This window comes from Triplophysa dalaica, chromosome 22, assembly GCF_015846415.1.
Source record: "Triplophysa dalaica isolate WHDGS20190420 chromosome 22, ASM1584641v1, whole genome shotgun sequence".
Taxonomy (NCBI): Eukaryota; Metazoa; Chordata; class Actinopteri; order Cypriniformes; family Nemacheilidae; genus Triplophysa; species Triplophysa dalaica.
Genome location: NC_079563.1, coordinates 4,214,433 through 4,230,450, shown reverse-complemented (window position 1 = coordinate 4,230,450; position 16,018 = coordinate 4,214,433).

The following is a 16,018-nucleotide window of genomic DNA, read 5'->3' as shown; positions in this document are numbered from 1 at the left end:
GCGGGAAACTTTTACACTATTTTTGGTCTCGCTGTAACCTCGCTGTAGCCTTGCTGTAATGTGCTAGGCAAAAAGTGCGCCACAACGTCAAATCACACAGAGCACAACTCCTGGCTGCAGCAAGAGGAGGATATCCAATTTATTTTATGTGTTTCATGCAAAGCTATTATTTAGTTTTAGTATTTTGCACAACAGTTTGTCACAATGTTGTTTTAAATGTGGAATGAGAGAGAAAAGTCGCCAACAAACTTTGCAGTCTCCCTCTGAAATTAAACTAGATGTCTATCCACTCCTTCAACCCGGTTTACACAACCCACTTAATTAATCATGAGGGTTTTGGTTAGTTTATTTTCTATCAAATTGTCGAAGTTCGTTTACAATGGCAAGATATGAAATGATCAGTTTTTGGCAATAGATTTACTCCCGTTAACCAATGTACTCCCGTTAACCTGCTAACCCATCGAACTAAGACTCCTCGCGAGCTCGGTCTTGCGGTCCCAGCTTAGGGTCGCTTATCTTGGCTTTCCTCTGTTCAGTAAGGGGCAGGGAGAAGTAGCAGCAGTATTCAGTTCGACCGTGTGACAGGCTGACTGGTGAAAGCTGTGCACGTGCAAAAAACAACATTTTCATATCAATCACTAATTGCTATTTGCGTCTTCTTTTAAATGTAAAAATACTGTTTGGATAAATGAATATCAACATAGTTTGTCTGTTAATAGACCAGACTTGACACACGCTGTCAGGTTCTATCTCACGCTCTCACTCGGCCCAAATCGCATGTGAAATAACAAAGGCACTGTAAGTAGTCTATACAGCACCAAACTGCTCCACACGAAGTGAAACGTAATATTTAATTGAGATGAGTGCGATCTATACAGACAACTGCTGTTTTCATTAAGGTACTATGTGAATAAAGGGGTTTGCGGTGTTATTACTGTTTACTTATAACAGTATATCAGCAAAAGCAGAGATGATGTTCTTTCGAGTGTCTTACATCCAGTTGGCCAATAAGTAGTATATCGTAGCATTTATGTAGCAATGTTGCTTACAACACTTAAAACAAGTTTTCAAAGGCTCAAATCATTGCACGTCCTTTGGTAACGAGCGATGCTGGCTCCGCCTTTATGCAATGACACTTTACGTCGGAGAGAGGAGCGCGATCAGCTTGAAAATGCATTTTCAAAGCCATATTGAATTTCGCTACACCCATACTATTCCGGTATGTAACCGAAAATGCGATCCCAAATATCTAAACTCTTAATATTAATACATAAAGGGAAAACTTTCAAATGATCATTTTGCTACATTTTTGCTTGGCTATCTTAAACGTATTTAATAAACAGAATGGTTTAAAATTTCAGCAAGTAACATTTTTTTTCTTACAGCTCTAACGTGACAGTTTGGTCCACTTTTGCATCCTGGGTTTATGGGTTTTCTCTAAGTATTGACCATAATAATACAACTTTTAATTCAAATTTGTTTTTGGTTTTACTACAGACTTTTTAGTAACACTTACAATAAGGTTATATTTCTTAAAAAGTGCGTAGCACGAGATCATGAAAATGACGTTTCATGCAGTCTGTTATGTTGCCGTGTTTGAAAGTAAGCTGTCTGCCAAGTTGTAAGTCCGAAAGTGAATAAATAACAAAGTTATTTGCTTTTAAAATGGGAGTCGTCTCTGAATCACACAAACGAGACGTGGACTAGTACACCCGCATATCTACGTCACTATACATAGTCCCCGTCTACGTTTTGCTAAGACTGACGCGAAAACGTATTTCTCCTCCCCCAAACACTGTCGCTCGTTTGTGATGCGTGTGTATCATGTCTAGAGTCTGTGTTCAACGGTGTGAAACTAAGTCCGTCTTATTTCAACTACCAAAGGAAGAACGTCTGAGGAAAATGGTTACAATTGATTTTTCAAACGATACCAAAGGAGTATAACCCCAGGGTTTAACTGTGCGCGTCATTTCACCGAAGATTGGTTTAATAATCTTGGCACGTTCACTACAGGATATGTGAAATGACTTTCATTGAAAGAGGGGGAATACGAACTCTATTTGGAACGGTTAGCTCCACCGAATCACAACCTGTAAGTGTGATTATTTAATTTCGTCTTAACTTCAAGAAATATTTTCGCACCTTATATCCGTGTTTAGCTAATGCATATAACGCTAACATTACCATGTAGCATTATTTCTGGGGTGTCACAGTTTGTTTATATTGCTATTAGTAGGTATGATGACATCGTAACCACTCGCGGCGAACATTCTGACTCAAAAATGTGTTCCAAACCGCGTGGTACTAAAATGTGTATGTCATTCAATATCTATCCCTGGCCGCCTGGTGGTAGTATGTTTTTCCTGAATACGACGATAACTACTTCGAGTGCAAGCCCCTGAAGCGTTGGACCCTTCGGGATATCAGCCCTAATGTGATTTCAGGTCACCGCGGCTTTCAGAAAATTTGCGTTGCGTTCAACCGGTCGGTGGGCTTCATCTAAGCTTTGGACACTAATGAAAGGTTGTTGGACCTAAATACATAGGTCTTATCTTGTTACTTACGAAATTCCATCGAAATCCATCGAGGAGAAAGTATTTAACTAAATCGCGGAAATTGTGTAGTCACATTTGTGGCGGGTAGATTAGCGAATGTACTGCAGGCGCCGTTCTAAAAAAAAAACATTGTCTGTATTCAACTCATTCTGACTGTGTGTTTCTTGAAATTATTACTCATGCTATGTAGTTTAATACGTACATCATATGTGTTGTATGAATATGAATTAACAATTAATTTTGATGTGTATTGTTGTATTTTCTCTTGTATTCTCAAAATAAATGTTAATAAATAAGAATGAACGCTTATTAATTTTATTTGTTTTTGAGTGAGGTACCATATGGGTCTGATGCCCATTCCAGCTAAAACAGTATATTTTCATGAATTCATTTGAAAGAACTAACAAAATTCTACCTTCTATGCAAAAATGTGTGAATAATAAGCATTTTCGGTCACACGACTTCTATTGTAGTGAATGTTAACTATTTGACTATATTCCTCGGTATTATAAATATCATAACTTTCGCAATCCTCAACTGATTTTCACAATTCAGGTGTCGTCGGAAAGGGAATTTTCAGCTCTGTCTAGTCATGTGATCCATTTTGAGCTTAGGGGTGTTTGAAAATTTTGTCATCATACCTACTATAAGCTTTGCATTTTGACACATTTACCGCACGTGCACCTATATAAATATATTTGGGTTTCATATTTGAACTTCCTGAAATGCTCTATGTACCACGACAACGCGTCATATCACATTTTCATCAGAACAGTGAAATTCCACTAAAAATGCATACATTAACACCAAATATAGCCTACATTTTTCCAGTTGAATTAGGCAGTGACTATGCACTAAGTGCAAAAAGCAACAGTTGTGATTTACACTAAAAACAAATATATATTTTATTTACATCATGTAAATGTCGCAATAGTTTGCAATAAGTGTAAATAGTAATTAGATGCTATATTCTATATTTTGGCAGATTCTGTTCGCATCTCGGTAATTGTGTACATTAACAGGATACAGTATAAAGTGTTTTATTAAACATTCATTAGACACTTTATTTCTACTTCATTTTTGTTGAAAATAAATGCCTTTTCGATGTGATTTGTGATACCAAAAGGTATAAAATACAGATTCGAACCAAGGACTTTGAAACAAGCATCAAATAAACGAGGCTTCCACACTAGTGCCTGTGCCACTGAAGACATTAGATTAAGTTGCGCATCTTTTCTAAACTTCATTGGTGATCCGACACAATGTACTATGTTGTTTTCTTGATTTATAGTCAGTGTTTTGCCTACTATTGTTTTTATACATGTCATACATAGGCCTACCGTTCGTTTGTTAAAGAGGCGATCTGGCGCTGGACTGTGTTGTTTATAAAATCATATTGTTTTTTCCCCCTGTGGTTAGTGGCGAAAGGCATCAGTTTTCTCTTGTGGCTGTTAGAGCATTTTATTACTATGGGGGCAGTTGTAGCTTAGTGGTTAGAGAGTCGGGCTTGTAACCCAAGAGTTGCTGGTTCGAGTCTCATGGCTGGCGTGTTGCGACTGTGGTGCCCTTGAGCAAGGCACCTTACCCTAATTGCTCCCCACACTGCTCCGGGGGTAAAAGAGGTCATATTTCGAGTATGCGTTTCACTTATTGGTATCCTCATCCAAACACCGTCCTGTCCAACCCACTTGTAATACCACTTCTGGAAAACCATTTATTGTTAAGGTAAGCTAATTGTCATGATTCCCATATCAAAATCTGAAATAACCAGCTGTAGATGCTATTTACACTAAGAAAAATACAGATATATTTTTATTTTCACTAAGTGACAATATCAGCATTTTTACGTAATGCTATTTACATAAGGTCTAAATAATTTTCATTTAATAAATATAATTATCAAATTTGCAGTAAGTGTAAATACTAATTAGATGCTATCTATATTGGCAGGTAGTTGCACCTTAGCATTTTTGTAGATTAACAGGAGTGAAAATGATTATATTTATTAAAAATTTTAAATGGATGCTACATTGTTGTGAGAATAAAAGCCCTTCTACACTGACCCCTAAGCCTACCCAATAAATACTTTATTTTTAACAAACACTCTTCTCTTAATAAAGCACTTTATTTCCACTTATCAAACATTTCCAAAATTTTCATTGCAAATAAACGGCTTTTTTTAATCACAAAAAAGCCAAATCTATAAGCCAGTGGTTCTCAAACTTCTTCGGCGTGCACCCCCATTTAAACCAAATGTACAGGGACATCTTTGTATACTGTGTGACAGAAGTAATGATAAAAAAACAAATTAAAAATACAAATTTTTGGTAAAATGTTACATGTAAAATAAATTATGGTAGCCAGAGTATTGCTGTAAACAACTTCTGCTTTTTATTATATAGCAAACCTTCAAGATCAAGAAATGGAAAAACTCTTCCCAGCAAAAGTCATGTTTTAGAACACAAATTTGTTCAATTAAAAATAAAGTCGACCTGGATTCTGATAATTCTGAACATTTCACATGGGGAAAATGGATAAAGCATGTTTCAGAACACAAATGTGTTCAATTTAAAATAAACCAAAACAATTGGCCTGGACTCTGATAATTTTGAAGTTTATCACATCACAAAATGAACAAAGCGCTGCACTGATTTACAAAAAGTCGGTCTCTCCTGTTCTTCAGCGAAATGTCAATCTTCTGAAAGACCACATCTGTGGGGATACAAACAGTTATAATTACAACCCAAACCAAAAGAAGAGCAGAAACAGCAACAAGCCTTAACCAAATACTCTCAGTTTTTGCCAAAGACAATTACATCACATTTATTGAAGTTAATTATAAAAATGATTGTCCTTTGGTGCACAACAGACAACAGAGCTTCTATACCTGTTACTCTCCCCAGTCAAATGCAGCAATTTTTGACGTCAGACTCAATACTCTGGGGTTGACAGAGTACGCTCTCTTTTTCTCTCTCTTTTCCACCTTGGTACCTTTATGAGGATTTATCCTAAAGATGCACCTTTAAAACACAACACAAACAATATCCTTAAATAATTGTTGTATGCTTCTTAATCAAAGGAATGCAGTCTATGAATTACCTTTGGAAGAATTCTAGTGTGGCTTCCAGTTCTACAGGGTATGTTCAATATATAGTAAAGAGAGAACATCAGATACAGGGCTTCTGTAAAACTCAAGAGATGGTCATTTACAATCATCTGGTCTACTGCTACCATGTACACACTGGCTGTCAGTGGGTTCTCTCCTTTGAACAAACACAAAATCAGAAAGACATAATATTTAACAGAATGTTAGTTTTGGTCACCGGAAACCAGGAATTATTGTTTTGCAAGATCATAGTAAATAATACCCACCACACATTACAATACATGGTGTTGCTGGAAGCTGTTCTGAGCATATATCACTTGGAACAGAGGTGTCTTCTACCATCACAAGAAATTGGTCTTGGTCATTTTTGAAATTGGTTAGCAGCAACATCACTGCCCCACAAACATGATCCCCTCCAGCTCTATACTTTGTGAGGATTCTCCCTGCTCTGCTTGCTCTTTCTGTGCACTGAAATTGAAAGTACTCCAATATTCTTCTGAACTTACTGGAAGCAGATTCTTTTTTTGTCAATACCAGTGAGCTTTTTAAAGTGTGCTTTCATTCCTGCTGGCTGAAAAAGATAATGGCCACTGTGACGGGGGTAAGAGACACGACACAGACATGGCGGTGGTGTAAGCAACCCCAACAGGGATTTTAATGCACAACTCATAAATAAACATAAACAAAAGGGTGTAATCCAGGGTGCTCTCCGCCGCTCTGTGCTTGGACAATCGGGTCCTCCATGTCCCCCTCGCTGGGGACATCCTCGCTCTCACTCGGGGGTATGTGAGACACAGCATATAGTGCTGTGTGTCCTGGGACCTCGAGTGCTGGGAGAAGGCGACTTATATGCCCGGCAGCTAATCGGCGTCAGGTGCGCTCAATCAGCGCTACCTGCCGGGCTGTGTCCCAGGTGGCGCTGATCCCAGAACAGCGCCTCGTCACATTCCCCCCCCAAGCGTCAACCTGGTACCCGGGCAGCTCCTGGGTGTGCCTCGGGAAGACAAAAAGGGATGAAAGGGAGAATGCCGTCTGACAGCCGGTCCTATCCTGACGGGACCACGGCCTGCAAGACGGGCTGGACGACGGACTGGATCGATGGCTAACGCACAACCGGGACTCCCAGCTCGGCAGCACTTGCAGACGGCTGAGCAGCGTCCTCTGTCGGCTCGGCAGCCGTCCACGGGGCTGAGCCAAACTCCTCGGCATCTGGGCAGCGCTCTCTGGCATCTGGGCAGTGCTCTTGGGCGGCTACAGCGGTCTCTAGCGGCTGGGCAGCTCTGTCGGGTGGCTGGACAGCACTGTCGGGTGACTATGCAGCGCTCTCTGGCGCCTGCGTCATACTCTCGGTCGGCTGGGCCGTTCCCTCGGTCGGCTGGGCCGCATTTTCTGCCGGCTGGGACTGACCTCCAGTTCGGAGCCGTCGATCTTCCTCTCTCTCGCTTCTTCAACGTCCTCGGGATCCTCCCTCTCGAACGCGCAGAAAGTGGGTCTGTCCGTCCTTCGCTGGTCCCCGGAGACACGGAGGAAAACCCGCATGGTTGTCGTGTCGGTCTCTCACCTCTAATACCCGCATTCTCCACCAGTTGTGACGGGGGTAAGAGACACGACACAGACATGGCGGTGGTGTAAGCAACCCCAACGGGGATTTTAATGCACAACTCATAAATAAACATAAACAAAAGGGTGTAATCCAGGGTGCTCTCCGCCGCTCCGTGCTTGGACAATCGGGTCCTCCATGTCCCCCTCGCTGGGGACATCCTCGCTCTCACTCGGGGGTATGTGAGACACAGAATATAGTGCTGTGTGTCCTGGGACCTCGAGTGCTGGGAGAAGGCGGCTTATATGCCTTATATGCCAGGGCTGTGTCCCAGTTGACGCTGATCCCAGAACAGCGCCTCGTCACACCACTCATCAAGTAAATCTTTGGTTTCCTTTCCAGATTGGATGTTGTTTCTTTGAGAGGTGTAAGTAGAAGTCATTAAGCCATAGATTGTCTTTACATCACTTTCATTATTTTGAAATTTTACTAGCAACTTCTCTTTCTTTTCCTGCTGCAATTCCCATGTATCTCCAACTAGCAGTTGTGGATCAGAATTTATACAACCATATAACAATTTTCGTTTCTTTTTTGATACTTGTAGAGTACCACAAAGTGGTGTGCTAATAGCTTTTGCTCTTTTAAAATTGTCAGTTCTACACACCAGTTGCTTGAGGAGAGAATCATATCCACTTCCTACAATCTGGGAATTAATCTCATCTCTAAAAGACTTTGGGTATGCAATCAGCATTTGTCGGGCTATTTCTGTTACATGTTTTTTTGCTGGACATTTGCTGACTTCCAGGATCTCAGAAGCAACAATGCGGATCAACTGTCTTCTCTCAGAGCAACTTGGCCTTTCGCCATTTTGCAACTTTTCCATAAAACTTGCTGCCATTTTTTGCCATGGAACATCAAAACTATAATTCAATTCAATTCAATTCAAGTTTATTTATATAGCGCTTTTCACAATGTGTATTGTTTCAAAGCAGCTTTACAGGGGCAAACAGGAAAAACAGAAAAGTTAAAACACAGCACAGTGCATGGTATTTATAAAACGAGTAAGTTCATTCTAATAAATAACATCTAATTTCTAAATAAATAAATAAATGAATGAATGCAGTCTCCCGGTGAGCAGGCCAACACTGCCCTGCTGTGGCGAGGAACCCAAACTCCAATGATTGATTAATGGAGAAAAAAACCTCGGGAGAAACCAGGCTCAACCGGGAGGGCCAGATCCCCTCTGACGTGTCATAGCTGCACTCAGACTGGTGACATGTGATTTTAGTTTAGCATTTAATACCAAATATTGTAACTTCAGCATTAATAAGATAAATAGTCCGTCTTTGCTCTTGGTTGGGGATGTAGTGGTCTGAGCTGGGATGGTCCGATGGTCATATTTCTCTTGGCAGCTGGTGGAATTGCCTTAGATGGAGCTGGGATGGTCAGTCAGTCTGCAGCTGTATCTGGTGTAATCTCAAATTGGGGATGGGCATCTATCCGTCGTCTGGACATGGTGGAACTTCTTCCTACCTCGGGATGGGCATGGGGATGGGCATCTGTCGGTCGTCTGGACATGGTGGAACTTCTTCCTACCTCGGGATGGGCATCCCGAGGCAGAGGCGGAAAGAGAATAAAGAGAATAATTAGCGTAGCTGCTGTTCATTAACTATGCATTAAGTGAAAGCTTGGCTGAAAAGATGTGTCTTTAATCTAGATTTAAATTGGGAGAGTGTGTCTGACCCTCGAATAGTATCAGGAAGGCTATTCCAGAGTTTAGGTGCTACGTATGAGAAAGCTCGTCCACCTTTGGTGGATTTTGTTATTCTAGGTATTGTCAAAAGTCCTAAGTTTTGAGATCTCAGCGAGCGTGATGGGTTGTAACGTGATAAAAGCTTGGTTAAGTAAGTAGGTGCTAAACCGTTCAGGGCTTTGTAAGTAATTAAAATAATTTTAAAATCAATGCGATACTTAATGGGTAGCCAGTGAAGCGATGATAAAACTGGGGTTATGTGATCGTATTTTCTTGACCTAGTAAGAACTCTGGCAGCTGCATTCTGAACTAACTGTAGTTTGTTTATCGATGATACAGGACAACCACTAAGTAGAGCATTACAATAGTCAAGCCGTGAGGTCACAAATGCATGAATAAGCTTTTCTGCGTCTGCAACACATAAACTATTTCGTAATTTGGCAACATTTCTAAGGTGGAAGAAGGCTGTTTTTGTGATATTTGAGATGTGATTTTTAAATGACAGGTTGCCATCTAATATAACGCCTAGGTCTTTAACTGTATTTGTTGGAGTAACAGTGCAGCTTTCAATTTGCAGGCTGTAATCGGAGATATTCGGTTTACTTAATTTTGGTGCTATAAGTAATATTTCTGTTTTGCTAGAGTTTAAAAGGAGGAAATTACTAGTCATCCAATGTTTTATGTCCTCGATGCACTCTGCCAGTTTGGATAGCTTAAAGGAATCATCTGGTCTTGATGAGATATATAGCTGAGTATCATCTGCATAACAGTGGAAGCTAATTCCATGTTTTCTAATAATGTTGCCGAGGGGCAGCATGTATATGGAGAAAAGCAAGGGTCCTAAAACCGATCCCTGAGGTAATCCATAATTGACTTGCATAAGATTTGACGATTTCCCATTTAAATGGACGTATTGATATCGGTCTGTTAAGTAAGATCTGAACCATTGCAGTGCCTGTCCCTGAATACCGATATAATGGTGTAAACGATCTAGTAGTATTTTATGGTCTACAGCAGGGTTCCTCAACTCTTACCCTGGAGGTCCGGAGCACTGCAGAGTTTAGCTCCAGCCCTGATCAAACACACCTGAGCAAGCTAATCAAGGTGTTCAGGATCAGTAGAAAATCAAAGGTAGGCGAGTTTGATCAGGGTTGGAGCTAAACTCTGCAGTGCTCCGGACCTCCAGGGTAAGAGTTGAGGAACCCTGGTCTACAGTATCGAAAGCAGCACTAAGGTCAAGCAGGACTAAGAGTGAGATGTTTCCTTTATCTGAAGCAATAAGAAGGTCATTTGTAATTCTAACGAGCGCAGTTTCAGTGCTGTGATGCGGTCTAAAGCCAGACTGAAACTTTTCGTGCATGTCATTATTTTGTAGGAAGGTACACAGTTGAGTTGACACTACTTTTTCTAGTATTTTAGACAAGTACGGAAGATTTGAAATCGGTCTATAGCTTCCAAGTTCATTTGGGTCTAAATTTGGTTTTTTGATAAGAGGCTTAATTACAGCCAGTTTAAAGGGTCCTGGGACATGTCCTAGATTAATAGACGAGTTGATTATGTTACAAATGGGCTCAATTACAGCAGGTAGTAACTCTTTTAATAAAGTAGTCGGAATGGGGTCTAATAAGCATGTCGTCGGTTTGGATGTTGCAATAATTTTAATTAAATCTTCCTGATTTATAGGAGAAAAACACTCTAGCTTTTCTTTTTGGGTGACGGTTGAAACTAATTCTTCCGACAAACTTGGAGGTTTGGTTTTAGCTATGTTGTCTCGTATTATTTCGATTTTCTCGGTAAAAAAATTCATGAATTCATTGCTACCAAGGTGCGGCGGAATACCCAGGTCAGGTGGAGTCTGTTTGTTTGTTAATTTAGCAATTGTACTAAATAAAAACCTTGGATTGTTTTTGTTATTTTCTATGAGGTTACGGAAGTGCTCGGCTTTTGCTGCTTTTACTGCCTTTTTGTAACAGCTTGCACTCTCTTTCCATGCAATTTTAAAGACCTCTAATTGGGTTTGTTTCCATTTTCGCTCCAGTTTACGCGTTTCTCTTTTTAGGGCGCGAGTGGTGTTATCATACCATGGTGCTATGTTCTTTTCATTTATCCTTTTTGACTTCATAGGTGCGACCGCTTCTAATGTATTAGAGAAAATAGTGCCCATGTTGCTGGTCATGTCATCGAGCAATTTTATATTCGTTGGAAAGGTTATTAGAGGAGTCAGATCTGGCAAGTTCTTTACGAAACTATCTTTAGTAGTTGAGGTGATTGTTCTACCTTGTCGATAACGAGATATACAACTGATTTCTGCAGTGCGCAGTGTACATATTATAAGATGGTGATCGGAAACATCGTCGCTTTGAGGTATAATATCGATATTGGTTAGATCGGCTCCGTGAGATATAATCAAGTCTAGGGTATGATTAAGGCGATGAGTAGGTCTATTGATGTATTGTGTTACACCACAAGAGTCTAGTAGTTCTTTAAACGCCACAGCTAATGGATCGTTAGCACTGTCTACGTGGATATTAAAATCTCCAACAATCAGTACTTTATCGACGTTAACCAATAGATCCGATAAGAAGTCTGCGAACTCTATCAGAAAATTAGTGTAAGGCCCAGGGGGTCTATACACAGTAACCAATGTAAGAGAGACCAATGATTTTTTACTTTTGTTAGGAACTGTTATGTTCAACGCAAGCATTTCAAATGATTTAAATGTATGCATTGTTCTCCGAGTAACGGTAAGAAAGTCTCTAAAGATTGTTGCGACACCACCACCTCGACCAACCGGACGTGGCTCATGAATATAACCGTAGCTTGGAGGAGTAGACTCATTTAGACCAAAATAATCATTTGGCTTAAGCCAGGTTTCAGTGAGGCAAAGTATATCAAAACTGTTGTCTGTGATCATTTCATTTACAATAACTGCTTTTGGATTTAGTGATCTAATATTAATTAGCCCAAACTTTAGGCGTTGGTTTTGCTCATTAAATATATTGTCTTTTGGTTTAATCATGATAAGATTTTTTCTCTGACTTTTAAATAAATTATTATTTGGTTGTATTATTCGGGGGACAGACACAGTCTCTATGCATTTGAAAGCAGTAACATTCTTAACAGTTGGGTGAGAAGAACACAGACTGTAGTTAAAATTTGTACTTACTAGTCAAATGGTGCGTAGCGTCTTTGAGATGTTGTCAGACAGAATTTCCGCTCCAATGCTGCTGGGGTGCAGCCCGTCGGGGCGGAAAAGCCTAGGTCGCTCCCAGAACAGATCAAAATTATTTACAAAGAGCAGCTTCTGTTCAATACACCATGACATTAACCAATTATTAAGCATAAATAGTCTACTGAACTTTTCGTTCCCTCGTCGGTAAGTTGGAAGCGGCCCTGATACGATGATCCTCGCCGTGGGCGATGCGTTGCGAACAGTATCGACCAGACTCCTGAAGTCCCTCTTCAGGATCTCCGACTGCCGCATTCTCACATCATTCACCCCCGCGTGCAGAACTACGGCTCCTACTCTTGCATCCTCCTTCAGAATCGCAGTTACCTGCGCAGACACATCGAGAACACGGGCGCCAGGAAAACAGTGAGTGCGCACCTTACCTTCATTGAAGGAGGCGCGTACGTTCCGGACGATTGAGTCTCCGATGACCACAGCGTTGGATTTCGTCTCGCAGAGGGCGGCAAAGCGATTTCTCGTAGAAATCACGAAGACCGGTCGCGGCGGTGGGGGAGAGGTCATCGCTCCGGTCCTGGATTTCGCCTTCCGCCGTGTGTGTGCAGGTGCAGGAGTGAAGTTCATTTCGGCTCGTCGTGATCTTGAAGCCTGGGCTCTGTGCATAGAAACACACGGAGTAGAAGTGATAGGAGTATTACAATCACGTCGAACACTTACCGCAGCTTTGCGAGCGTCAGCCCGGGATGTTTCCATCGCCGTTTTACGTTCTCGCAGACGTGTTTGCCTCTCGAGTAGATCGTGGATCTGCTTCTCCAATACTTCCAGTTCTGACTGAAGTGCGAAGAAAGATTCATCATCTGCACTCAAAGGTAACGTTAAACACATATCTGAATCATTAGCCATTAGTGGTGTCATAATGAGAACAGTGAGTTAAGCAGTAAAGGCAATATTCAGAAACTAAAGGCTGGGAATGCTAACAGCCTGAGTGCTAATAGCGAATGATCGTATAAAACAAATCTATCTGTGCGTTATATGACGATATTTGGTATGGGATACACTTAAGGATAGGTTTAACCCTCTGTGAGTTATCAATTTACAATATAAATATTAAGAAATAACAGGAATAAACGATATATTTAGAAAAAGTTTGACGGAGCTCTGTCTCAAACCACGCTCTCTCAGCAAACAGGAAGTGATGAGGTCCAGGTGTGTCCAATCAGTCCTAGCCAATAATGACTAGCCAATATTTGGCATGACATTTCAAAATGTCTCACTTTTAACATTTGATATGTTATCTATATTCTATTGTGAATAAAATATAAGTTTATGAGATTTGTAAATTATTCCATTCCTTTTTTACTCACAATTTCTACAGTGTCCCAACTTTTTTGGAATCGGGTTTGTACATATACATATACATATATCGCTCTGTGAACTGCACGTGTGGCACAATTTGTTTGCCAGGCGTGCTAAAGGCTGGGCATGCTCACATAGCAAATTCTCTGTATATGAATTACAAGAATTGACAAATAACATGTTTTGCTTTCAAAATGTTTGTGGATTGTTTAATGTTGTATCAGTGTTTTACTCACGTCTTCCACTTGAAGAGCTGGATGGTGAAATTAAGCATCCAGGAGCAGGTGAAACTGATGCATCAGAAGTGTATTCAGCAGACAAATCATTGCCAGTGTTTTGCAGAGTGGTAGCAATCTACATGGCATAAACAAAAAACTGCATTAAAAACCATACTGCAGAAACAAGAAACACATTGACATACTGTAATACAAGTAAAGAGTACAGCTAACAAATTACAGAATGAAAGAGACTGGGATGTTGTTTTTCCAGTTCATCTAATTGTATGCATGTACACCAGTCAACATTTAAAGTGGATCAAACCTTTCATAATAGTTGTCTTAAAACCAATACCTGTTCTTGTGAACTTAATGAACTTTTGATCCGCTTCAAATGTTGACTAGTGTATATGTAAAAACAACCATTGATTTGAAAACTTACTTGGGATTTGGGCTATTAGTTTTCTTGCTTCAATCGGTCTCAGAAAGCCACCTAGATCATCATCTTTCAAAAACTGTAGGTCATCTATGGTCTCCACACCTAGGCTGTTCAAACCCTCTATGGCTAGCTTTGAAGTTATAGGGTTTGGGAACACATTCTCAATAAAAGTTAACAATGCATCCATTTCTGTTGGAAGAGGACAGTTTATCCTTTTTACAGATAAACAACGCTGTGCTTCAGAGTAATGACCTTCAGTCCCATAAAACTGTACTCATTTAAGGGATAATAATCCAGACATTCTTCAGCATTTACACAAATTAATTCCTTTGTCGCAGGCAAAATCTCATAAGTCCATAATCATGCAAATACACTGAGGGGCGGGGAGTCACAAGGAAAGTCATCTCATCATCTTTCACAAAAATCAGCTCAATCTGTCCAAACTGTAAAATAGAATACTCCTCTTCACATTTAAGGCAAATTAAGTTTGCAAATTAAGTTAACCCTTGTATTCTACCCGTGTTGAAACAAAGTCTGGTTCATTAAGCAAGCTTGTCTCAACAGAATTGCACACAGCATCTCTGTACAAATGAGGAGACTATGTGGCCAAGTCAACACTTTTAAGCTTTGGTGAAAAAAATGACTGTGAGTGAAGATATGCTTGATGAAGTTGATGGTTGTGTGACAATGTCTTGCATACATTTTTGAAGTTCTGTGTTCTTCTCACACTTCTTTTGAAGTAGGAATGTTTGCTTTCAAATCTCAATGACCATAAATGAATTAATGGTCCAAGACTAAAAATGAGTGACGTATAGTGAAGCATGTAATGATGTTTTGGTTTCAAATTTTCACCAGGAAACTGCTCTTTCTTGTTTCCAGATATTCTGGTATTAAGACATTGAGATATGCAATCTGTGCAGTGGTAATCTTGGGAGCACACACTAGCTCAACCAGTTCTTTCAATTTAACAGACAGTTGCCATACAGGGTCTTGTGACTCTACTCTGTCTCCAATTATGACAGGAAGAAATCTGAGGAGACACCAGTTCTCAGCTGCTTGACCACCTAACTTTCTCCCTTTTTCACATATCTGAGAGGGGGCAGAACCAGCATCAGAATCCAGATATTTGAATTGTGCAAGTCTCCTGTTCAGCTGTGTATATGAAAACCACTTCATTTTTACAAAGTATTCCAAGAAAATGGCAAGATCAATAGCTACAATGCCTTCAAACAAGTCGTGGCCAAGGCATGGGGGAAGGCCAGGCTGAGCATCATGAAAATATTTGAGAGAGTTGAAAATGGAGTCAAACTTAAACCCATTTACAACATTTTCATCGGTCGTCCTTAGAGTTTCCACTGCCGCCTTATAGGACTCAACTGTGCGATTGGGAAAGTCTACACACACATTCTGAAGTTCACTGCCAGATACCAAGCAATACCTACATCAATGCTTGGCAGTACTAAAGTTCTGTGAGTAACCACCGATGCAGTGGGACCCCAAATTATCACCGATAATAGCCTCTATTGTTGCACGTCCTATGTCACCTGAAGATGTCACAAATCCATGCTCTTCAAGTTCTTTGATATCTGCCAACAATTTAGCAAAAATCTAGGTTTGACCAAAATAGTTAAAGTCTCTCTCATGACACAAAAGTGATAACTGAATGTTATCAATGCATGATCTGTAAAATGGCTCAAAGTTGCCAAGTGTAAAATACACTCCAATCATTTTGTGTCTTTTTTTAGCTGACCCAAGGGGATTCACAATCTTAAAAGGCATCCTGGTACAAGATAAATTGGATTGTAATCTCAGGCTGCTTAAACAAGTCATTGGATTTGAATACAGAGCCATCACAGATGTCAGAGAA